General features: G+C 37.5%; 1 pseudogene; it reads left to right on the top strand.

Annotated features, from left to right (window-relative positions):
• Window positions 1-18,720: 18,720 nt before the first annotated feature.
• On the top strand, window positions 18,721-25,026 carry LOC101711470 (protein kinase C iota type pseudogene; annotated as a pseudogene).
• Window positions 25,027-26,133: the final 1,107 nt, after the last annotated feature.

Genomic DNA, 26,133 nt, shown 5'->3' with positions numbered 1-26,133 from the left:
CCATATTTGGCAGTTGTCTCTATTCTTGTCATTTTCCCCATGCTCACATGGGTAATGTTATTCTCTACTATAAGTTTTATCATCAATTTTAAATTCACATCTCCACCTCAGCCAGTTTCGCAAGAGCAAGGTCAGTTTAAGGACAATCTCTTTTCTGGGTTCCTCTCTCTCCTTTTGTCTCAGGAATCATATATTGTCTTTTATTTCTTCCTTGTCCTGAATCCAAAATTTTGCCTTTTCAGTGAATCCTTCTCGTCACTATCTAAATTGTTCAAATTTTTCCTATTAAAAAATGAAAACAAAAATTTTCTTTCTCAGATTTTCTCTAAATACTTGCTTTTCTGCAAGGATAGCCCTATTTCTCCTCTGTCTTTTTCATAAAAACTTTTTTGGGGCATTTGTATGCTTTCTATCTCCATTTTTACCTCCCATTTACTCTTCTCAACCCACTCCAATCTGGCCTCTGACTCTATCACTCCACCATAATAACTTTGCTAGAAGGCTCAGTCACCTCTGTACATCAAAACCCAGTGACATTTTCTGTGCTCTCCTTATGAAACTTTTTAGCAGAAATGAACACAGTGAGCTACTCCTTTATCCCAGGAACATTTTCACCTTGGCTTCTGTAATCACACCCTTTTGGTTGTTCTTCTACCTTTTCAGAGGCTTTTCTGTTTCCTTTGCTCATCCTCCATGAAATGTTTCCATTTCATGTCTTTTCTTCTCACTCTGTACAAGATTATCAAGTGATTTTCCATGTCTTTAGTGACCAACTGTATAGAGGCAACTCTTACCAATCTTGGCTACACATTGTTTCTGATCCTCAAATCTGTGTAGTCTCTTAACAAACTTTTCTCCTTGGATACCTCCAAGGGTCATCAGACATAATGTGTCCAAAACTTAACTCATAATTTTCATTTCATCTATGGTATTCCTCTAATATTTCTAACCCAATGAATGCCCTGTCAATAAAATTTAATTCAGAACCTCTACATGTCTTAATTGACAATTTCTGTCTTGTATACTATATTACATCTCAACATGCTGACCATCCAAGTACCTCTTGCATTCATTCACTTTGCCCTGTGTTTTACATCCAAGTCATAGCCATCTCTTGCCTGAATATGGAAAAGTATTCTAATGGGTTTATAATAGTTCACTTTGTCCCATGGGTTCACTTTTAGACTAAATTGAAATGATCATTTATCATCTGCTTAATACCCTTCAAAATCTCAAAGCACTTTTGGAAAAAGTCAGAGTCTTTCACATCATCTCTAGGAAGATCCTCTACACTCATCATTCAGATTTGACTATCTCTGCAGCCCCATCTTGCTCTAGACTCCTATCTCTGGTGATAAATCTTGTGCAAGATGTGCTAATTCTCCTAAAACACCAGAAAACTAGTGAACAGTTTGAAGGAGGTTTTTATTTTGGTGGTCTCCAAACTGTAAGCCAAATTAATGGTACTCAAACTTACAAAGTTGTGTGGCCTAATAAACAGAATAAGCTCTGCCTAAACAAAAATTGAATAGGTTTATTTTAACTTTTAAGAACTTTATTGCAAGATTTCTCAGAATTTTAAATATTCTAATATACACTAAATCTGGAGGTGCATCTCATACATAGGTTATTTTATGATGCATCTCCTCCCCCTTTCTTTTTAGTAGAATGCTTTACAAGGCATTTTATCTGTATTATATGAAACACAGGTAAAACCATGGCACAATTAAGTTCACCAAATATTTGTTAATCATTGTTCATGTGCATAGCATTTTGATAAGTAATACAGGAGACAAGATAGCATTTGTGTGCTAGTCAGGATTCCTTCAGTCGTAAGAGAATTAAGACCCAATTTTAGCCAGCTTAAGTAAAAATGGAATCTGTTGACCAAATTACTTGGAAGGCCAAGGCATAGGCTCATTTAGGTATAGCAGCATCAAGGTATTCAAATTACATTATTGGATTTCTCCATTTCTTGTCTCTGGGTCATTAATAAGACAGGCTTGCTCTATCAGTGTCCCAACTATGTTAGGTTTGGTTCCCAGGGGGAAAAATTGAAATGGAGAGTTGCACGAAAGTTTATTGAGGAGAGTTCTGGGGAATTACACCTCTGAGGAGGGAGAAAGACATGATTGGGCAGAGAACAAACTGATGTGCTTCTGTTGATCCTACAGGGAGCTCTGGAACCTTCAGGGTTGTCCCAAATTGAAGCAAAGAGTCTCTGCATCATTGACTGGGGACTGCTCCCTGAGAGGGAGCATAACTTTGATGAAGTGTTTCCTCGTGGCAGAGAGCAATTCCTGCTAAGAGACATAGCTCTGAGTTCCCAGACGCCAGCATTCCCAGTATCTGGGGAAATGAGTGTTTTGACCCTGAATAGGTGGATAGCTGAATGGGACCATGGGTCTGCTGCAGTCAGCCAACACAGCCTTGACAGTTCAAGCCTGCATCTTTTACTCAATATTTCAGAAGGAGAAAAATATTCTTTTCGGATGGTATTTGTGAAAGATCATTTTTCATTATCCAGCCTGGGCTCCTGCTGCCCCTAGAATATGGGAGGTAGAGGTCCTATGATGGGTAGCACCACCATATGTGAGGAAAGGCAGTCCCCAAAAGACAAGTATGTTGCATAGACACAAAAGGGAACTGTTGTCTACTGTGGCTTATAAAATCCTATTGGAGAAAAGAATGATGAAGCATACCTACATATTGTGAGAAATAATACGAAAGTGATACTGCGGAGGCTGAAGCAGAAATATGAATTTGAGCCCAGCCTGGGTAATTTAAGAACTTAGTGAGACCCTGTCTCTAAATAAAAAATATAAAAGGGATGGGACTGTAGCTTAGTGTGTAGGCCCTGGGTTCAGTCCTTAGTACTCCCCACCCCCCAAGAGTTTATGGCAAATACTTCTAAAAACTATGACCTGAGGCCTTTCAGTCTTGTTTATAGGTGAAGATGGGGAAGGAAAGCTTTTTTCTGATTTATATTTGCACTTACTGCTAAATATATATTCTGCAGCATTGTATTTCTGAAGATAACACACTATAGTGTGGACTGATCTGTTTGGATTAAGGCATTCTTAGAAAAGGTATGATAAAAATTATGTAAATTAGAATAATTTCCAACCTAATGTATGTAGAGATACTTTTCTGTGAACAATGTTTATCTAAAGATTTATATTGCTTCATTAATAATGTAATAAATGTTCATATTCATTGAATACTTACTTGCCAGACACTCTATTAAGAAGTTTATATAGCCAGGCATGGTGGCCCATGCCTCTAATCTCAGCATTGGGTAGGGGTGGGGGCAGATGAGGCAGGAGGGTCACTGCAAGTTTGAGGCCAGCTTGGCCTATGTAGTGAGTTCATGGCAAGTCTAAACTACATAATGAGACCCTGTCTCAAAAAAAAAGTTCAATTATCTTTACAATATACCTGACATTAGTACCATTAGTGTTCCCATTTTACAGATAAAGGAGCTTGGGTTAAATGAAGCAATTTTTCAGTGATTCACAAGTAATAAATAGGACTTGGTTCTGGAAAACTGGTGGTTACCTCCTCTGCTAAGTTGCCACATTACTGAAGTTAATAGTTTTTTGATTAGATCTTATCAAAACAAATTATTTCTAGTTGAAAGCCTAATCCCTTGAATTTTGTACGGTGAGTTAAAGAACTTCAGGCAGAATTTGAAATGAGATGAAGATGTGATGAAATCATATCTTTTAACTTATTTGATGAGATATATTTTTCTATTAGCAATCATGTCTTTAATGTTTTCATATTAAAATAGACTCTACAAATAATATTACAACAGCATGAAGAGTAAAAGAGGCTGAAAGTTAATCTTCAATACTACCATTCCATCAATTTTTCTCTTTATGTTACTTCATGGATTGGGTCAACAGAAAGATCTTTTTTTTAATTTGCATGCATCTATGAGAGATTTATTAGATTTAACCATATGAAATTTTAAGTTTTTGATCATTTTTCTACAAAAATGATAATTTGATATAGTTCAACTTAATATTTTTTCAGCTTTAATTCAGCATTTAGTATTAACATTTTCATGTTGCTATGTAGTCTTTATACTTGCTATTTTAATGAATTCTCATATTCCATCAAATAAAACCATTCTATTTTTGTTGTCCTTAGTTTTTTACTATTCTAAGTAAATATCTTCATGTATAGATATTTATTTCTCTTTAAGGGTTATTTCTTTAGGATAAATTCCCAGTAATAGAATTAGTGAATCGAAGAATATTAGTATGTTACAGGTTTTGATGTGTATTTATTTTCACTTTACAAACATAATAAAATTGTAGCCAGTAGTATACAAATGAATGAACTTAATCAGAACCTGGTTAGCTTTAAGTATTATCATGGTTTTAGCTAATAAAGTAGGTGTAAAATGATAATGAATATTTTAATTAGTTTTTCTTTGATCACAGCAAGATAGAACATTTTTGCATGTTTGTTTACTAAGCTCAATTCCTCCTGCATAGAAGATCAAATCATATTCTTTACTCATTCATCTATTAAGCCTCTTATTTGTATATGATAATTGTTCATTTTAAACAATATGGACCATTTATCTTTCTTTCAGAATCATTTTAAGGGCCAGGGATTTAGCTCAGTGGTTCTGCCGCCTGCCTAGCAAGCTCAAGGACCTGAGTTCGATCCCTGGTACCAAAAAAAAAAAAAAAGAATCATTTTAATGCTTGTTTTCTTTTAATTTTTATGATATTTTAGAAGTTACACCGTAGATTTTATACTATTAAATTTAAATTTTTAACAATTAAAGCTTAGAAAATTTAAATTCCTACATATATTTAAACATATTTAATTTTATTTGCCATATTATATAAAATTTAAAAATATTTTCTTTATTGTTAATATAGAATTTGTTTTGATTTAGGTGATAAACTGAGGACATAATTAATTTTGTTTGAAGTTTGCCAGCCGTACATCACCAAACTACTTCTTGAAGAAGTTTTACTTTCTCCATTATATTTCTTCTAAGAGTAAAATCAGTCAATGTGATAGAGTCTATTTTTGGAGTGTTAATTTGGTTCTACAATGTTTTTATGATGCCAGATATATTTTAGTACCTAATAGGATAGTCACCATTCATACTTTTCAAACTGAGAACATTTTGAATATTTTCCCTCTACTTTTCTTTGGCTAATTTCATATTACACAATTTGGGTAGGTTTAAAATAGTGTATTAATTTGCTTTTGCTGCTGTAAAATAATACCACAAAGCTTAATGGCTTCAAACAGCACAATTCTGGTGGATTTTTTTTTTTAACAGTTCTGTGTATTAGGAATCTGATACCGGTCTCACTTGGCTAAAAATCAAGGTGCCACTAAGGGACCCTATGTTCTTTCAGGAGATTAGAGGAGAGAATCTGTTTTCTTGCCTTTTCCAGCTTTTAGAGGGGCCCACATTCCTCATTTCATGGGCCCTTCCTCCACCTTCAAAGGCGGCAATGCACTATCTAACCTTTTTTCTCAATGAACACATCCAGGAAAGAGTCTCTGATTTTAAGGACCTATTTGACTGACTAGGTTAGGCATACTTGGATAATTCAGGATCATCCTCCCTCATTGTAATGGCTTCACTCTCAATTCATTTTTTCAGTGTGAAATCATTTGTGCCACTTAACATATTCACATATTTGGGAGACAAGGATGTGGGCATATTTTTTTTTGTACTAAATTCTTTTATTGGTACATTGTAGGTATACAACACAATTACATTTCTCATTGGGAATTCTACCTTTACATAATTCATCTTGGTTCTTATTTTTTCCCCATTCTTAGCCCTCCCTTCACCCCTTCGACCCTTCCCTATTTACAAAGACTTTATTTCCACTTTTTCCATTTCTCATCATTTTTCCTTTCCCTTCTTTCCTTTCCCCTGCACCTGCCCCTGCCCCTCGCACTACCCCTACCCCTTTGGACCTTTTCTTCCTATTTTACATTATCAATTATTCATTCTAATCATTGGTACATCTTAGGTATACAATATAATGACATTCATCATTGGAGATTTGTACCTTTACATAATCTCTCTTGGCTCTTATTTTTCACCCTTGCTCAGCCCTCCATTCAACCCCTCCATTCCTCCCTATTTACAAAGATTTTCTTCCTATTTTTCCATTTTCTCATATTAATCCCATTCCCTTCTATCCTTTCCCCTAGCCCTCCCACTTCCTTCCCCTTTGCCCCTTTTCTTCCTATTTCACATTACCTATTATACATTTAATCCTTATTTACACTTTCAGTTTCTCACACCACAGAAACTATTTGGTATTTACACATGTGTGTCCTATTTATTTCACTTAAGAGTATCACCTCAATGTGCATCCACTTAGCAATAAATGTCTCTAATTTCTCATTTTTTATGGCTGAGTAGTACTCCATTTTATAAAAAAATCACATTTTCTTTATCCAGTCTCCAGTTGATGGGCATTTGGGCTGTTTCCAAGTTTTAGCTATCACAAACTGTGCTGTTATGAACAGGGGTGCACATATATCACTGTGGTATGATTCTTTTAATTCTTTGGAGAAGATCCCCAGCAGTGGAATAGCAGGGTCAAATGGGACTTCCAGTCCTAGTTTTTGAGGTATCTCCATACTGATTTCCACAGTGGTTGCACCAGTCTACACTCCCACCAGCAGTGGAGCAGGGTTCCTCTTTCCCCACAGCCCCGCCAGCATTTGTTATTGGTTGATTTCATGATAGCAGCCATTCTTTCTGGAGTGAAATGGAATCTCAGTGTTGTTTTCATTTGCATCTCTTGAATGACCAGTGATGTTGAACATTTTTTTCGTGTATTTATTTGCTATTTCTACTTCTTTGTCTGAGAAATGTCTGTTCATATCAGATGCCCATTTTTGGATTGGGTCTTTAAATTTGGGAGGTCTGATCTTTTTAAGTTCTTTATAGATTCAAGATAGTAGACCTTTGTCTGAGGAAGAGCAAGTGAAGATTTTTTCCCACATTGTGGGTTGTGTCTTCACACTGCTGGTGGTTTCTCTTGCTGTGCAGAAGCCTTTTAATAAGAAGAGATCCCACTTGTTGATTTTGCTAGTTCACGGGCAACTGAGGTTTTGTTCATAAAATCTTTTCCTACACCGATGTCTTCAAGATTTCTACCTAACCTCTGTTCCAACTGGTTCAGAGTTTCTACTTTAATATTTAGATCTTTAATCCATTTCAATTTTAGTTTAGTGCATGGTGAGAGATAGAGGTTTAGTTTTAATCTTTGGCAAGTTGAAGCCCAATTTTTCCAGCACCATTTATTAAAGAGGCTATCTTTCCTCCAGTGAGGGTGTTTGGCTCCTTTGTCAAAGATGAGATGGCTGAGTGTGTCTGACGTTGTTTCTGCATCTTCGCATCTGTTCCACTGGTCCTCAGGTCTGTTTCTTTGCCAGTCCCATGCTGTTTTTATCACAGTAGCTTTGTAGTAGAGTTGGAGGTTGGGGATTGTGATACCTCCTGCCATGTCTCTGTTACCTAGAATTGCTTTTGCTATTCTGGGTCTCTTCTTGTTCCAAATGAATTTTTGGATTGTTTTCTCAAGGTCCATGAAGTATGCTGCTGGGATCTCAATTGGAATTGCATTAAATCTATATAGCAGTTTTGGAAGTATGACCATTTTCACTATATGAATCCTTCCTACCCAGGAGCAGGGGATGTCTGTCCATTTTCTGATATCATCTTCAGTCTCTCTTTTCAGAGTGCCATAGTTTTCAGAGAAGAGGTCTTTGATTTCTTTCATTAGATTGATTCCTTGGTATTTCAGTTTTTTGGATGCTATTGTGAAAGGAATTATTTGCCCTATTTCTCTCTCAGTGAGTCTGTCATTGGTGTAGAGGAAAGCTATTGATTTTTGTGTGTTGACCTTGTAACCAACTACTTGACTGAATTTGGTTATTAAGTCTAGAAGACTTTTGGTGGAGTTCTTGGGGTCTTCTACATAGAGTATCATGTCATCTGCAAATAATGACAATTTGACTTCTTCATTTCCTGTCTTTATTCCTTTTATTTCTTTCTCTTGTCTTATTGCCGTGGCTAATGTTTCCAGAACTATATTGAACAAGAGTGGTGATAGTGGACATCCTTGTCTTGTTCCTGATTTTAGTGTGAAGGATTTCAGTTTTTGACCATTTAGTATGATATTAGCTGTTGGTTTTTCGTAGATGACTTTTATCAGTTTGAAGTAGAGACCATCTATTCCAATTTTTTGTAGGTTTTTTTTTTTTAATCATAAATGCTTGTTGGATTTTGTCAAATGCTTTTTCTGTGTCTATGGAGATAATCATATGGTTTTTGTCCTTGGCTCTATTGATATAGTGTATTACATTGATTGATTTTCATATGTTGAACCATCCCTGCATCCCTGGGATGAATCCCACTTGATCAGGGTGTATGATCTTCTTGATGATCTTCTGCATTCTGTTTGCCAGTATCTTCTTAAGGATTTTTGCATCTATGTTCATTAGTGAGATTGGCCTATAGTTCTCCTTTTCGGTTGGCTCTTTCTCTGCTTTGGGGATCAAAGTGATGCTTGCTTCCAGGAATGAATTTGGGAGTATTGCTTCCCTTTCAATTTCATTGAAGAGTTTCAAAAGTAGTGGCAGCAGTTCCTCTCCAAATGTCTTGTAGAATTCAGCAGTGAAGCCATCAGGGCCCGGGCTTTTCTTAGTTGATAAGTTTTCAATTACATTTTCAATTTCATTGGTTGATATTGGGTTGTTCAGAATTTTTATGTCTTCTTCATTCAACTTTGGTAATTCATATGTATCTAGGAATCTGTCCATTTCTTCTGTGTTGTCCATCTTATTGGTGTATAGGTTCTGGAAGTAGGTATTGATGATCCTCTGTATTTCTGCTGGGTCTGTTGTAATTTCGCCCTTTTCATTCCTAATTGCATGGATTTGGGCCTTTTCTTTCCTTTTTCTGACAAGGTTGGCTAAAGGTTTGTCAATTTTCTTGATTCTTTCCAAGAACTAACACTTGGCTTCATTGATTTTCTTTTGTATTGTTCTCTTAGTCTCCATTGCATTGATTTCTCCTCTGATCTTTATGATTTCCTCCCTTGCCTGAGGTTGGGGGTTGTCCTGCTCTTCTTTTCTAGAAGCTTGAGGTTCAGCATCAGATTGTTTAATTGGGCTTGTTCTATTTTCCTAATATGCATATTCACTGCTATGAATTTCCCTCATAAGACTGCTTTCATTGTGTCCCATAGATTCTGATATGTTGTATTTTCATTGTCATTTAATTGAAGGAACTGTCTGATTTCTTCTTTAATTTCCTCTGTGACCCATTGGTTATTCAGAAGTGTGTTGTTCAATTTCCACGTGTTTATGAAATTGTTTGTTTCTTTTGCTATGGATCTCCAATTTCATCGCACTATGGTCTGATAATATACAAGGGATCACTTCAATTCCTTTGCACTTACTTAAACATGTTCTATATGTGAGTATGTGGTCTATTTTGGAGAACGATCCATGTGCAGCTGAGAAGAATGTGTAATCTGATTTTGTGGGGTGGAAGATTCAGTAAACATCTGTTAAGTTCATTTGTTCAAGAGTTCGATTGAGTTCTAGTATTTCATTACTTATTTTTAGTCTAGTTGATCTATCTATTTGTGACAGTGGGGTATTGAGGTCCCCCACTACAATTGTATTAGTGCATGTATGACTTTTGATGTCTGTTAGTATTTGTTTTATATAGTTGGGTGCACTAGTGTTTGGTGCATAGATATTTATGATTGTCATCTCTTCCTCTTGGTTTCTTCCCTTTACAAGGATGTAGTGTCCTTCTTTGTCTCTCTTAATCAGTGTTGGTTTGAAATCTACTTGATCTGCCAAGAGGATAGCTACTCCTGCTTTTTTTTGGGTTCCTGTTGCATGGAGTATTGTTTTCCACCCTTTAACTTTCAGTCTATGAGTTTCCTTTTGAATGAAGTGTGTTTCTTGTATGCAGCATATTGTTGGATTTTGCTTCTTGACCCATTCTGCCAGTCTATTTCTTTTGATTGGTGAATTGAGACCATTAACATTGATGGTTATAACTGAAATGAATTGACTTGTCATTGCCATGACTTTTTCTTTTTGTTGGTTTCTCCCTGTTTACATTTAATTTCTTGTCATGCCAGATGGATTCATTCTGCTTTGCTTCTTGGGGTTGTGATCCTCAATGTCTGTTCCTAGGACATTGTGTAAAATTCTTTGGAGTGCTGGTTTGGTATTCACAAAGTTTCTAAGGTGCTCTTTGTCATGAAAGTACCTTATTTCTCTGTCAATTTTGAAAGATAGTTTTGCAGTGTACATCAATCTGGGTTGGAGGCTGTCTTGCTTTAGGGCTTGGAATATGTCACTTCAAGCTCTTCGTGCCTTGATGGTTTGTGTTGAGAAGTCTGCTGTGATTCTGGTGGGCTTTCCTTTGTATGTGATTTGTTTCTTTTCTCTGACTGCTTGGAGAACTTTGTTCTTCTGTTGTGTTTCTGGAATCTTAACAGTTCTATGCCTATGTGTAGATTTTTTTTGATCAAGGCTATTTGGAGTCCTATATGCCTCACTTATCTGTATGTCAAGCTCTTTTCCCCTGCTTGGGAAGTTTTCTGCCATTATTTCACTGAAGAGATTTTTTATGTCATCTCCACTCTCTCCTGTTTCTTCATTGACTCCAGTCAGTCTCATGTTATTCTTCTTTGCATCATTTAGCAGCTGCTGGATTGATTTCTCATGTTCCCTTATAATTTTGAAGCCATTTTTGTTTTCCTGGTCACTAATTGCAATCTTATCTTCTATATCTGAAATTTTGTCCTCACATTGGCTCATTCTGCTGTGTAGACTTTCAGTGGAGTTTTTCATGTCCTGGAAATCTATTTGCATCTGTTTTATGGATTCCATTTGTTTCTTATGTTGGGATTCCATCATGTTCCTGAGCTCCTGTCTAGATTTATTAATCATGTCTTGCAGTAGGGGCACAATTTCTCCTGTTATCTGAGAAATTATTTCTGATTTCATTTTTTTCCGGATCCCCTTTTATTGCCAGTTCAGTGGGTCCAGGTGGTTGAGTATCAGAGTGTTCCATCTCCTTTCCCTTTGGGGTTGCTGTAGGTGATGTGAAAGTCTGGTTTTGAGACTTATTTACATGTTTTCTCTTTTCGACTGAGGGAGGGGACTTTTGGCGCCTGCACGGATTACCTCCTCTGAGCTGGGAGAGGTGGGACAGGGGCCAGGAGCAGCGGTAGGGATAGTGACCCAAAAGCCCTTTCCTGTTGGCTGGGAGCAGCGGGAGGGATGGTGGCCAGGAAGCTCCTTCCTCTGGACCAGGAGCAGTGGGATGGTGGCTCAGAAGCCCCTACCTCTGGGCCAGGCGCGGTGGGAGGGATGGTGGCCCAGAAGCCCCTTCTTCTGGGCCAGGAATAGCATTACAGAAGGTGGCCCAAAAGCCCTTTCCTCTGGGCTGGGAGCAGCGGGAGGGATGGTGACTGGGAAGCCCTTTCCTCTGGACCAGGAGCAGTGGGATGGTGGCTCAGAAGCCCCTACCTTTGGGCCGGGAGCAGCAGGACTCAGTACCTTGGTCTGGTGGTCTGGTGTCCTCTGTGTCTTTGTAGTGTGGAACCAGGTGGCTGCCTGTCTGCAGTGGGGTGATATGGCGCCTTCTGCGGGACTTGGGACCTCAGTAGGGCGTGCACAGACCTGCCTGTCTGCAGCAGGCTGATTCGGCCTGTTCTGGGCAACTGGGAACCTTGGTAGGGCATGGGCAGACCTGCCTGTCTGCAGGAGGATGATTCAGTGTCTTCTGTGCGACTCAGGACCTCAGTAGGTTGTGCACAGACTGGAAGTGGGCATATTTGTGAGACCATTAATCTGCCTACTACAGATAGCATTGGAATTTTATTTGGAATTCTGTTAAATAAATGTTGAAAGATCTAAGCAGCATTGGCATTTGGGCCATATTTCATTTTCCCATTCATCATTAAGGTATAGTTCAGTTTTCATGGTGATTACTTGGTAACATTTTGAGGTTTACTTTCATAATTTTAGAGGCCCTCTCTCCTTAATTATTCTTACTTAAACCTCCATATCATGTGATGTTATTGTGAACAAGACTTGTCTTTGCCCATGTTTCTCCCTAGTATATTTTTCTAACAGGTTGTTACTTAATTCTTTATGAAAATGTATTCCCTAATGTAATATCAATTTAGCATCCACTCTGCAAGAAGAAACATATGCTGACAATACATGGTGCAGTGTGAAAGCAGCTCCTAGGGAATTAACCCAGCTATGCCATATTGAGAAATCTGCATTTCTATTATTTATTTGAAAAGATGCAAAAATGCTGAGGCCTGAGGTGACCTTCAGAGCTTAGGAAAGACTGCTAAATACTACCTATGACCTAGTGTGCTCAGTGTCCTCAGTAGAAGGACACTCAGCAGTATAGGAACTGCCCTGGCAAATTGAAATGGCATATGGGACTGTGGTTGAGAGACAAAGTTTTGCTTAGGGATCATGCACAGGCCTTCTCTCCAAATGATTGATTAATTTCTACTTCAGCAGGTTGTGGTTTATAATCCACTTCTTTCTAAGTTTGATGTTCATTTTGAAACGAAGCTCATGAGGCAAAGGAAGGATCTTGCAGTTGGGAAATGGAAGGCCTGGTTCCAGTTTCAACTGAGAGGTTGATTGAGCCATATGGTAGTGAGAAGGTAATTTAATTTCTCAGAGAATCAGTTTTCTTATTTGTAATATGGGGTGCTGAGGGAAGGATTGGACTAGATCTGTCAATCTATTAAATAATGGAGACTTTATTTTTTTAAAACTTATTTTTATTTTATTTTATTAGTATATGTTTGCAGTTCATGTGGTTTACAATCATCTTGGGGAGTGGTTATGGGTACATGCCACAGCTTGTTTCTTTTTTTAATCCTCTTCTCCTTCTCTCCCTCTCCCTCCCTTCTCCTATTTTTCATTCTTGTTAATATGATTAGTCTTAGCTCATGTTATGGCATATAATGTTTACATTAACTGAGGGTATTAGGTTTCTGAAGAGAGCAAATATTCTACTTATTTCCCCTTCCCTTTCCCCTTATTCCATGGGCTTTTTCCCTTGGACCTCTTCCTTACTGCAAGAGATCCATCTCCTTGTCCCTTTCTATCCATCCTTTATTATTCTCTTTGTTTGTACATTGCCTCACTCAAATAAGAGATACTATATGGTATTTAAGGTTGTGTCTGGTTTTTCACTCAACATTATATTTTTCAGGTGCATCCATTTTCCTACAAATGTCTCAAATCTGTCATTCTTTATAGCAGAGTAGTATTCCATCATATATAGATACCACATTTTCTTTATCCAGTCATTTGTTGATAGGTATACAGGCTGTTTCCAGGATTTAGCTATTACAAGTTGTGCTGGTATAAACATTGATATGCATGTATCACTGTAGTATGATGTTTTAAACTCTTCTGCATTACTTAAGACTAGTTTTTCCCCTCCTCTGTCAGTTCCCTTGTGGTTCTTGATAACCTCCACTCACTTCCATTACTCTCCAAGCTCCAGTTTTCCAGATTGAGGAAGCTTTGTCCTGGAGAATGTGAGTTGCTGGCACTCACTGCTCTGCTACTGTAGGACTTCGTTTGGTGTATCTCTTAAAAGACTGCCTGCAGCACTTCTTTTTTTTTTCATTGTTTATTGGTACATTTTAGGTATATAATACAGTTACATTCATCATTGGGATCTTGTACCTTTACATGATGTATCTTGGTTCCTGTTTTTGCCCCATTCCCCTGCCCTCCCTTCACCCACCTCCTCCCTTCCCTGTTTACAAAGACTTTATTTCTGTTTTTTCCTTTTCTCGTATTTTTTCTTTTCCCTTCTTTCCTTTCCCCTACCCCTCCCACTTCCCCTACTCCTTTAGACCTTTTCTTCATATTTCACATATCAATTATACATTTTGATCCTTATTTACACTTTTAGTTTTTCTCACCAGAGAAGCTATTCAGTATTTACATGTGTGTCCTATTTATTTCACTTAAGAGTATGGCCTCAATGTGCATCTACTTAGCTATAAATAATCTCTGGTTTCTCATTTTTTATGGCTGAGTAGTACTCCGTTTTATAAAAAAAACCACATCTTCTTTATCCAGTCTCCAGTTGATGGACAATTGGGCTGTTTCCAAGTTTTAGCTATTACAAACTGTGCCGCTATAAACATGGGTGCACATATATCACTGTGGTATGATTCCTTAAAGTCTTTTGGGAAGACACCCAGCAGAGGAATAGCTGGGTCAAATGGGACCTCTAATCCTAGTTGTTTGAGGTATCTCCATATTAATTTCCACAGTGGTTTCACCAGTCTGCACTCCCACCAACAATGAAGAAGGGTTCCTTTCTCCCCACAACCCCACCAGTGTTTGTTATTGGTTGATTTCATGATAGCAGCCTTTCTTTCTGAGGTGAGGTGGAATCTCAGTGTTGTTTTCATCTGCATCTCTTGATGCAGATGACCAGTGATATTGAACATTTTTCATATGTTTATTTGCTGCTTTTACTTCTTTGTCTGAGAAATGTATGTTCATTTCAGATGCTCATCTTTGAATTGGGTTTTTATGTTCGGGGAATCTGATTTTTTTGTTATTTATATATTCTAGATAGTAGACCTTTGAGGAATGGCTGGTAAAAATTTTTCCCCACATTATTGGTTGTCTCTTCACTCTGTCGGTGATTTCTCTTGCAGTGCAGAAGCTTTTTAATAAGATGAGATCCCAGTTGTTGATTCTTTGTGCTAGTTTCCGTGCTGCTAAGGATTTGTTCATAAAATCTTTTCCTATGCCAATGTCTATGAGAATTCTACCTAACTTATCTTCCAGCAAGTTTAGTGTTTCTGTATTAATATTTAGATATTTAATCCACTTCCATTTTAGTTTATTGCATGGTTGCCTCCAGCTCTTCTAAATGCCTTCTGTTTGCATTGGCTATACCACTGTTTTAACTATAAGTTTATAAAGGTTTCAATCCACAGTCAGCTGGCTCCAAGGTAGGGTGGCATGGCAGAAGGTCATCACAGAGGACACAAATGTTTATGGTGTGCCAAGAAGGAGGCACCAAGCCATTAATGGGAGACTTTAAAAAGGGGAATATCCATTTTGAGAGACAATAAAATACCAGTTGCTCCAGTTCTCATATTTCTTCCTTTACATTGATTCTGGGGTAACATTTAGAAGGCAGATCCCCCTTTTTGAACCCTTTACTCTAGGAATCTCTCTGACCTTTGGAACTAATTCTCATTTCTAGGAAATCTTAGAATTCTCTGCCTCAAAAAATGATAGTAGGACTTCTGGGAAGATGGCAGAGTGGTGAACAGCAGAGAAACAGCCTCTCCAAGATTTAGGGTCCAGATGCTGTAATATAGCAACTTGAGGAAGAAAAGAAAGAATCTGTGGTACACAGCAAGGATCTACAGTGAGAATCGAAGCCTATGGGGAGAGTGAGGAGAGACTTTAACAAAGAGGAAGGTGGTGGCAAGTGGCACTTTCTCCCTGAACCCTGACTCACTGCATGGGAAGGGTGACTTGAACCTGCGGATGCATGGTGACTACTTGCAATCCCAGAGGCCTCTATGATGCACTAGTGGAGTGGAACAGTGGATGGAGCAGATGGCAGTGGCTGGTGAGTTATGTGGATTCAGACATCCCCCAGGAGAGGGGGATTGGCCTTCTTGGAGGGAGCCACCTGAGCTTGGAACTCAGATTAGCTTTGAGCTAGCTCCATCAGGGTGAGGTGGAACTGAGGTCAAGTTGGTAGGAGGTCAAAGAGTCAAGGTCAGGCCACCAGGAAGCTGAATTTAAGCTGGTAGGAGACACACAAGGTGTTGCAGGCTGAACAAATTGGGTTCCAGCCTCCCAGCTAGTAACCAGACTCAGCTTCAGCACAAGAGGTGCAGACTTGCTGGGATTATCCACTACCCTGCTGTAAATCCATGGCTAGCTTGTTGGGAGTAATCAACACAGATCTGGGCTCTCTCTGCCCAGTTTGTCTACCAGTGACAGAAGAGGCATGCCTGAAAGTGACCATTTTTTCTATTTTTTCCCTTGTTTTTGTTTTGTTTTCTTTTTCTTGATTGTTTGTTCTTATTTTTTATATAAGTGTTAACATAGTTTCTAGTTTTGTTGTTGTTCTGTTCTGTTTTTGTTTTTAATTTCTTCTTGCTCTCTTTCCTGCCTGTCTTCTTCACCAGTTTCCCAAAGTTTGTGTAACCTTCTTTTGTCCTCTGGCCTTACTTCTAATCTCTTCCTCTTTTTCTATTTCTCTACTTTCCGCCCCCCTAGCCCCATTTAAATTTTCTCCCCTAAGAATAAAATCATTATATTGAGGGTATATTTACTGGTTTGTTATAGAACCACAAATCTTGTTAATACAGTTAAAGGTGGCAAATTCATAGTTACCACAGATTGTCATTTTCTAGGCTGTGTTTGATGCTATTGTTATTGCAGATTATACTACTTTAACCAAAGTGACATAAGTTTTCTAATTAGTTATTCTCCCTGCTATGCCAACACTGAGATTGCCTATGGGTCATAAACAATTCTATAGGCCAGTGCCAAAGAACCAGGAGCTAGATGAAATAGGCAGCAGCATCTCATCCCCAATAAATTCAAGAGGTAGGATCTTGCAACAGACTCAAAACCACAAATCCAGCTGCACCTGGAAGACATATCTGAAAAGTAGTCATTTCCTAAGTGTTCTAAATACTAGCAGTAAAGCTGTTTGCCATATACAATTTACAAGCATCAACTCAGTAATTAAACTTAAAAAGAAAAAGAAAATGAGATGACAACTAAGCAAGATGTAACTCCAAACTTCCAGCTGGCCAAAGGGAACTATAGGGGACAGTGAGGTGGAATAATTCAAAACCCACCCACTTGGACTCTCTGAAGTGGTAACAGCAGAAGTAACAAAGCAGATGAATGAAGTTCTAGAAAAAATTAAATCAGAAATAGTTTCTGAGATAACTACTGAGGTGATGACCATAATGAAAGGCATGATTAGTGACTACAGAGCAGATTAAAAAAATAGAAGCAGTTAGGAAAATGATAGAAACCATGAATGCCCAACATAGTAAAGAAATGGAATCCATGAAACAGATTGAAACTGATATCCGGGAGATTAAAAATTCCATTGAAAGTATACCCAGCAGAATGAGCTAATATGAGGACAGAATATCAGTTATAGAAGACAGGATTGTGGCTATCACTCATGAAAAGAAAGATTTCTTAAAAATAATAAGGGACCATGAAAAATTGATCCAACAGCTTGCTAGATGATGCAAAGAATAACATAAGATTGATCTGAGTCAACAGAAAAACAGGAGATAGCACAAATGACACAAAACATCTGTTTACAGAAGTAATGTCAGAAAACTTCCCAAGCATGGAAAAAGAATTTGACATACAGATAAGTTAGACATATAGAACTCCAATTAGCCATGACAAAAACCTACACCAAGGCATATAATAGTCAAGATTCCAGAAATTCAACACAAGAATAGAATATTAAAAGCTGTTAGAGAAAAGAAACAAATCACCTATAAAGGAAAGCCTATCAGTCAGAATCACAGAAGTCTTCTCAACACAAACCCTCAAGTCAAGGAGAGCTTGGAATGAAGTATTTCAAGCTCTAAAAGAAAACAACCTCCACCCCAGATTGATGTACTGTGCAAAAGTATCTTTCAAAATGGATGGAAAAGTAAGATACTGCCATGACAAAGAATATCTGAAGAAATTCATGACCACCAAACTAGCACTCCAAAATGTTTTGAAGGACATTCTAGAAAGAGATAATGAGGACTACAACTCCATGAACCCCTACAGAATGAATCTACCAGGCAAGGCAAGCAATTGAACAGAGGGGGAAAAAAGGGAACCAACAACAAGAAAATAATGAGAAGAATAAGTCAATATATATTAGTTAAAACTGTCAATGTAAATGGTCTTAATTCACCAGTCAAAAGAAAAAGACTGGCAGAATGGATCAAGAAGCAAGATTCAACAATATGCTACATACAAGAAGCACATTTAATTCAAAAGGAAATTCATATTCTGAAAGTCAAGGGATAGAAAACAATACTCCATGTGACAGGAACCCAGAAAAAAAGCAGGAGTAGGTATCCTATTTGTAGCCAAAGTGGATTTCAAGCCAAGGCTGATTATGAGAGACAAAGAAGGTCACTACATCCTTGCAAAGGGATCAATCCAAGAGAAAGAGATAACAATTATAAATATATATGCACCAAATACTACTGCACCCAACTATATACAACAAATATTAACAGATGTGAAAAATCAAATAAGCACTTATACGCTTGTAATGGGGGACCTCAATACCTCACTGTCACAAATAGATCAATTAGACAAAAAAAATCAACAATGAAATATCAGAACTGAACCAAACTTTTGAACAAATGGACTCTGTGGATGTCTACAATGTTCCACCGTACAGTATCAGAGTATACATTTTTCTCAGCTGCACATGGGATGTTCTCCAAAATAGTCCACAACTAGCTCATAGAACATGCTTAAGTAAATTAAAGGAATTGAAATTATCTCATGCATATTATTAGACTAGAGTACAATGAAATTGGAAATCAATGGTTAAAAACCCCACAAGAACTTTCTAAACATGTGGAAATTAAATAACAACCTCCTAAACAACCAATGGGTCACTGATGAAATTAAAGAAGAAATTAGAGAGTTTCTACAATTAAACAGTAATGCCAGTACAACCTACTGGAACTTATGAGATGCAATGAAAATAGTCCTATATGGGAATTTTATAGTAATGAACTCCCATATTAGAAAAAGAGTGAGTTCAAATAAACTACCTAATATTGAGCTTCTAGAAAAAGAAAAGCAAGTCAAATCCAAAACTTGCATGAGAGAGGAAATTATAAAGATCAGAGCAGAAATTAATGAAATGGAGACTAAGAAAACAATAGAAAGAATCAATGAATTGAAGAGTTGGCTCCTTGAAAGATCAAATAAAATTGACAAACCCTTAGCCAAACTTATCAAAAAAGGGAAAGAAAGGACTAAATCTATGCAATTAGCAGTGAAAAGGGTGAAATCATAATAGATACTGCAGAAATCCAGAAGATCAACAATACCTACTTCTGGAATCTGTATTCTAATAAGTTGAAAAATACAGAAGAAAGGGACAGATTCCTCGATACATATGAATTACCAAAGCTGAATCAAGAAGATGTGAAAATTCTAAAGAAACCAATATCAATCCATGAAATTGAAGATGTAATTGAAGACCTACCAACAAAGAAAAACCTGAGACCTGACGGATTCACTGCTAAATTCTACAAGAAATTTAGAGAAGAACTAATACTGCTACTTCTCAAACTCTAATGAAATTGAAAGGGAAACAATACTTACAAATTCATTCATGGAAGCAAGCATTACCCTGATACCAAAACCAGAGAGGGACCCAGCGAATTACAGGCCATTTTTCCTAATGAACATGGATGCAAAAATCCTTAATAAGATACTGGCTAACAGAATGCAGCAAATCATCAAGAAGGTTATACACCATGATGAAGTAGGACTTATCTCAGGGATGCAGGGATGATTCAACATATGCAAATAATAAATGTAATATACTGTGTTAACAGAGCCAAAGACAAAAACCACACGATCATCTCAATAGATGCAGAAAAGGTGTTTGACAAAGTCCAACACCCATTCATGATAAAACCCTACAGAAAATTGGTATAGATGGTCTTTAACTCAATCTGACAGAACCTGTCTATGACAAAGCAACAGCCAACATCATACTAAAGGGACAAAATTTGAAAGCTTTCATTCTAAAATAAGGAATAAGACAAGGGTGTACATTGTCTCTACTCTTATTCAATATAGTTCTGGAAACATTAGACAGAGCAATTAGACAAGAGAAAGAAATAAAAAGAATAGAGATAGTAAAGGAAGAAGTTAAATTATCATTTTTGTGGATAACATGATATTCTACATAGAAGACCCCAAAAACTCCACCAAAAGACTTCTAGATTTAATAACCAAATTCAATAGCATAGCTAGATATAAAGACTCAAAATCAATAACATCTCTGTACTCAGATAACACTTTTCACAATAGCATCCAAAGAAACAAAATATTTAGGAATCAATCTATTGAGGGAAGTAAAAGACCTTCTCATGGAAATCTACAGTACTCTGAAAAAGGAGATCAAAGAGAATATCAGAACATGGAGAAATATCTCTTGTTCTTGGGTGGGAAGAACCAATATGGTGAAAATGGCCATACTTCCAAAACTGTTACACAGATTTAATTCAATCCCAGTCAAAGTATCAGTAGTACATCTCACAGATTTAGAGAAGACAATCTTAAAATTCATTTGGAACTAGAAGAGACCTAGAACAGCAAAACCAATTCTGGGCAGCACAGGCAAGGGAGGGAGCATCACAAACCCTGTCTTGAAATTATACAATAAACCTACTGCAATAAAAACAGCATGATACTGTCAAAAAACCCCAACCCAATCCAACACAACACAATGAAGCAACAGCAACAACAACAAAAAAACCAGACCCAAGGATCAGTGAAACAGATTAGAAGATGCAGAAACAACTCCAAATACACTCAGCTAAATCTTTGACAAATGGGCCAAACATCTTCAGTGGAAGAAAGATAGCCTCTTTAATAAATGGTGCTGGAAAAACTGGCTTTCCACACACCAAAGATTAAAATGATATTCATATCTTTCACCATGCACTAAACTAAAATAAAAATGAATCAAAGATCTAAATATTAAAACAGAAACACTAAATCTGCTGGAAGACAGAATAGGTAGAACTCTTAAAGACATTGAAGTAGGCAAAGACTTTATGAACAAAACCCTGATCACACAGAAAATATCACAAAGAACAACTGGGATAACATCATATTTAAAAAGTTTTGCACAGCAAAAGAAACCACCAACAGAGTGAAGAGACAAACCACAGTGTGGGAAAAAGTTTTTGCCAGCTGTTCCTCAGACAAAGGACTAGTATCTAGAATATATAAAGAACTCAAAAAAATCACACCCTCCCCAAATTTAAAGACCCAATTGAAAACTGGGCATCTGAAATGAACACACATTTCTCAGATGAAGAAGTACAAACATCAAATAAATATATGAAAAAATGTTCAGTATCACGCATGCGAGAGAGGCAAATTAAAATGACATTGAGATTCCACCTTACTCTAGAAAGAATGGCTGTTATCAAGAAATCAACCAATAACAAATGCTTGTGGGGCTGTGGATAAATAGGAACCCTTCTCCATTGTTTGTGGCAGTGTGGACTGGTGCACCTACAGTGGAAATCAAAGTAGAGATTCTTCATAAAACTAAAACTAGAGGTTCCATTTAATCCAGGTATTCCCCTTCTTGTTATCATCCAGAAAGAATTAAAAGCATCATACCACAGTGATATTTGCACATCCATGTTTGTACCAGCTCAATTTGGAGTAGTTAAATCTTGGAAATAGCCCAAATGCCCAACAATAGATGAATAGATCAAGAAGATGTGTGTGTGTGTTTTAAATGCAATTAAGTACTATTCTGCCATAAGGAAGGATAAACTTGAGATGCTTCTCAAGTAAATGAGATGCTTCTCTAGGTAAATGGATGTGCCTTGAGACCATACTCTTAAGTGAAAAAAATCAGATGCACATGTTTAGATATTTCATTGTTTCTCTGGTGTGAGAAATCAAAAGGGTAAATAAGGTCCAAAATAGATATTGGGAAATAGGAAAAAAGTGTTCAAATGTTAAAGGGAACAATGGAAGGAGGAGGGGGGAAAGAAGGAAGGGAAAAGAAAAAAGATAATAGAAGGAAACAAAGCTTTTGTAAATAAGGAGGGGAACAGGAGTTGAAAGGAGGGGAAGGGATTGGGGAAAAAAGAATAATTGAGATATATTATGTATAGGTACAAATTCCCTAGGATGAATGTGATCATCATGTGTATCTAAATTGCACCAATAAAATTAATTTTACACATCCAGGAAAGAAAAGAATCACAAAATTTTATGGCTCTCTAAGAGTAAATCCACAGCATTGTATTTTCGGAGAAAATGCCTCTTTTTTATGGAAAAGACCCCTCAGCACTGTGCCCACCACTTGCAAAGTGTCAATGCACACATGTTTCTTTAAAAATAAAAATGTCACCAATGCCTTATATCACAGAAAGCTTTCCTAGTTTTGCTGTTTCTAAATAGCACACTGAATCAGGCAGGATAGTGTGTGACTGTAGTCCTAGCACACTCAGTGGCTGAAGATCATATGGTGGAGTCCAGCCCGACCAATTTGGTGAGTTAGTGAGACCATTAGTGGGTATCTGGGAAAAAAAAAATGGCTGAGAATATAGTTCACTGTGGAAATGCAAAGTACAAGCCCTAATAATACACAAGTAAAAAACTAATAGTAGATAAAAAGATTCATTAATACTTAGATAAAAATAATAAAGTAAGAAAGTAACCACTGATTTATTTGGTATGAAGAAAAAGATGAGACATAGAGTCTTATCAGAGGGGAGACTCAGGTTGTGGAACCCCAAGACATGACCTCACTTCCTTGGCAACATCTCCAAACAGAACTTGGAACCCTTGCTAACGGGCATCACAATCTAGTAACAGCCATCTCCCAAGCTCACTTGGCTGGAGATGGTCAACAGAGAACATGCTGAGCTGCTTCTCCACTTTGAGAGGCTGCAGCCTCAGGACCCCAGGCAAAGTATCTGTGACAGATTGAGAAGATGGCTGACTCCATCCAGATGCTGCAGGCCACACTACAGCAGCCACTCAACTGTCACAGACACCCCAGGGAAAGTCTTCCCGGGAGTGACCACCAGTGACCTACCAAAACCTAGAGAGTCAAAGTCCAGGGAGGGAGACCGAAGTCACAGCCACTGGCCCCCAAGAGGCACTGAGAAGCCTGGTATACATCCACCCAGGCCTGGCTGCCACTATTGGAAACAACTTCACAGAGGGCTTTGCAGAATCCCAGCCAGTGTGGTCCATGCAGTCAGTCAGGCCACTCTCATTCTCTGAGCCCAGCCTGCCTGTTTCCCTAGGCAGCCAGCCCATCTATGGTCCCTTCTTCCTGGGCACCTCCACCACCCACACCTTGACCTGATCAGCCCTGATTTTGGGAAGAGACATCTTGACAATGTCTTTTGAGAATTCCAGCTCCTTTGTGGGCCTTTGTGATAAAGATCGAGATGTGTGGTGTTTGGACAATAAACAGCTTTTCACCACAGATTGGGTAGGTGAGGAAGGAGACCCATACACTGTGTCACCTCAGTTGGAGTTAGAAGAGGCCTTCAGGCTTTCTGAGCTAAAGAAAGATTCTGAGCTCTCAATTCATTCATTGCCTTGTATATCAGAACATCCTAAAGTGCCTTGTCTAGGAGAAGAGAAATCCATCCCCCACAGAGCTGCAGGCCGCTGGAGAAAGCTGTATTGTGCGAATAGCCATGCTTTTCAGGCCAAACACTTCAGGAGGCAAGCTCGCTGTGCTGTCTGTACAGACCATGTAGGAGGGCTTGGCTGCCAGGTATATAAGTGCACCAACTGTAAACTCTCAGTTCACAAGAAGTGCCACAAACGTCACAATTGAATGTGGGCAGCATTCTTTACCATCAGAGCCCATGATGCCAGTAGGTCCATCATCCATGGCTTCAGACCCTGAACAATCAGCAATCCCACATAACCTTTCACAACAGGGAAAGTGGCAAAACTTCACCTAGTTTAGGTCTTCAAGACTTTGATTTGCTCCGTGTGATTGGCAGAGGAAGTTATGGGAAAGTACTGTTAGTCCAACTGAAAAAATCAGATCGTATGTATGCAGTGAAAGCAGTGAAAAAAGTGTGTGTCAGCACTGATCGGGTACAGACAGAGAAGCACGTTTTGGAGCAGGCATCCAACTGTCCTTTTCTAGTTGGACTGCATTCTTGCTTCCAGACAGAAAGCAGACTGTTCTTTGTTCTTGACTATGTAAATGGTGGAGATCTGATGTTTCATATGCAGCAACAAAGAATACTTCCTGAAGAACATGCCAGGTTTTGCTCTGCAGAAATAAGTTTAGCATACAACTGTCTTCATCAGTGAGGGATACTGTATAGAAATTTGAAATTGGACAATTTATTACTGGACTCAGAAGGACACATTAAACTCACCTACTATTGCATGTGTAAGGAAGGCTTACAGCCAGGAGATACGACCAGCACTTTCTGTGGCACTCCTAATTACCTGGCTCCAGAAATTATAAGAGGGGAAGATTATGGTTTTGGTGTGGACTGGTGGACTCTTGGAGTACTGATGTATGAGATGATGATTGGACAGTCTCCATTCCATCTTGATGAGAGCTCTGGTAACTCTGACCAAAACTCAAACAATAATTTCTTATAAGTAATTTTGGAAAGAAAACTTCATATACCTCATTGTCTGTCTGTAAAAGCTGCAAGTGTCCTGGAAAGTTTTCTGAACAGAGACCCAAAGGAACAATTGGGTTGTCATCCACAAAGGGGATTTGCGAATGTTCAGGAGCATCCATTCTTTCAAAATGTTGACTGGGACATGATGGAGTAAAAGCAGACGGTGCCTCCCTTTAACCAAATATTTCTGGGGAATTTGGTTTGGACAACTTTGATTCTCAGATTACTAATGAGCCTGTCCAGCTTACCCCAGATAATAATGACATTGTGAGGAAAACTGAAGGATATGAATTTGCAGATTTTGAGTATATCAATTGTCTTACGATGTAAGAAGAAGAATGGGTTAGATCCTCATTTTTCAACTATGCATTCTGCTTATTACTATTTAATGCATGGAAAAACTTATTACCAGCCTGGATTCAATTAACCATTTCATAATTGTCTTGAAGCTAATTTAAATTTTTTGTAGTTATATTTAGATGCAATACTTGCTTCATATAGTCTATAGCAGGAAATATTGAATTTTTTTGTTGATAGAGTTGCTTTTTATGATTTGACTTAAATAACAATGAGGCAATTCTTGTTAACTAAGCTTGTAAACACATTCATTTGTTGAGTGGAGGCAGAATGGTTAACATTTTTTCTTGTTATTTAGGATATAGTAAAATAATTTGTCTTTTAAATAGAATGTCTTACCTATGCTAGTTTTTCTCAAAACCATATTACCTGTTTTTTTAGGGCCTAGTTTATGTAGTCTTCAGGGAAATCCAAAAAATAATAACAATTTTGAATATATCTGTGGAAAACACATATTTTATATTTCTATCTCCTTAGTTAAGTTTTTCTTATTTAATAGGATAACATGAAATACATAGTTGAATTCATTTTGGGGGGAGAGTTCTTCAAACTATTTTTATTAAAATTAGTGGGTAGCTATTTATGATTTAAAGATTTGCCAGATACAGCATTCCTCTGATTTAGTACCATTTTAATGTAAGGGACTTGAAAAGTAACCATTATCATCTACAGAAGTTAACAATGGTACAATCTTAGTAAAATTTAGTGTTAGGTAAGCCATTTAGGTTCAAATATAGAATAATTTAAAATTTGTAGGCATTTAATAAATTATCTGGTTTTTCTTAGATGCTGCATTTCATTAGAAATGTAACTTTTCCAAAGTTTGTCCAAAGCTTTTCAAAGCTTTTCCAAAACATATATTGTCTTTTCTTCAAATAACTAAGTATGAATGTAATGACAATATCAAAGAGAAAAGGTTAACAGATATTCATTTGTTCATTTCTGAGGCATATATGTTTCTCTTAATGCCTGGAACTTGTTTTAAAACAAAAAGTAGTATTCACAACATAAAATTATAGAGAATTCTAACATGTAAAATATGTCTATGATTTTGCTTTTAGGTGTGGCTCTTTGCAGTAGGGCATTTCAGAATGTAGAATAATCACCTAGGGCATTTGTTTAACATATTTATTACTGAGCAAACGTTAGAATTCTTTTGGCCCTTTGGACTTCATTTTGAAAAGCTTTCTTAAAGTTATTCTTTTGTCCTTCAGTTAAAGAGTAAAAAGTGTATCCATGGTATAATATTTTAAGA

This window comes from Heterocephalus glaber, unplaced genomic scaffold, assembly GCF_053883595.1.
Source record: "Heterocephalus glaber isolate CG9 unplaced genomic scaffold, H.glaber_assembly_v1.0 deba00001472, whole genome shotgun sequence".
NCBI classification, from domain to species: Eukaryota; Metazoa; Chordata; class Mammalia; order Rodentia; family Bathyergidae; genus Heterocephalus; species Heterocephalus glaber.
This window is presented reverse-complemented; position numbering and strand designations above follow the sequence as displayed.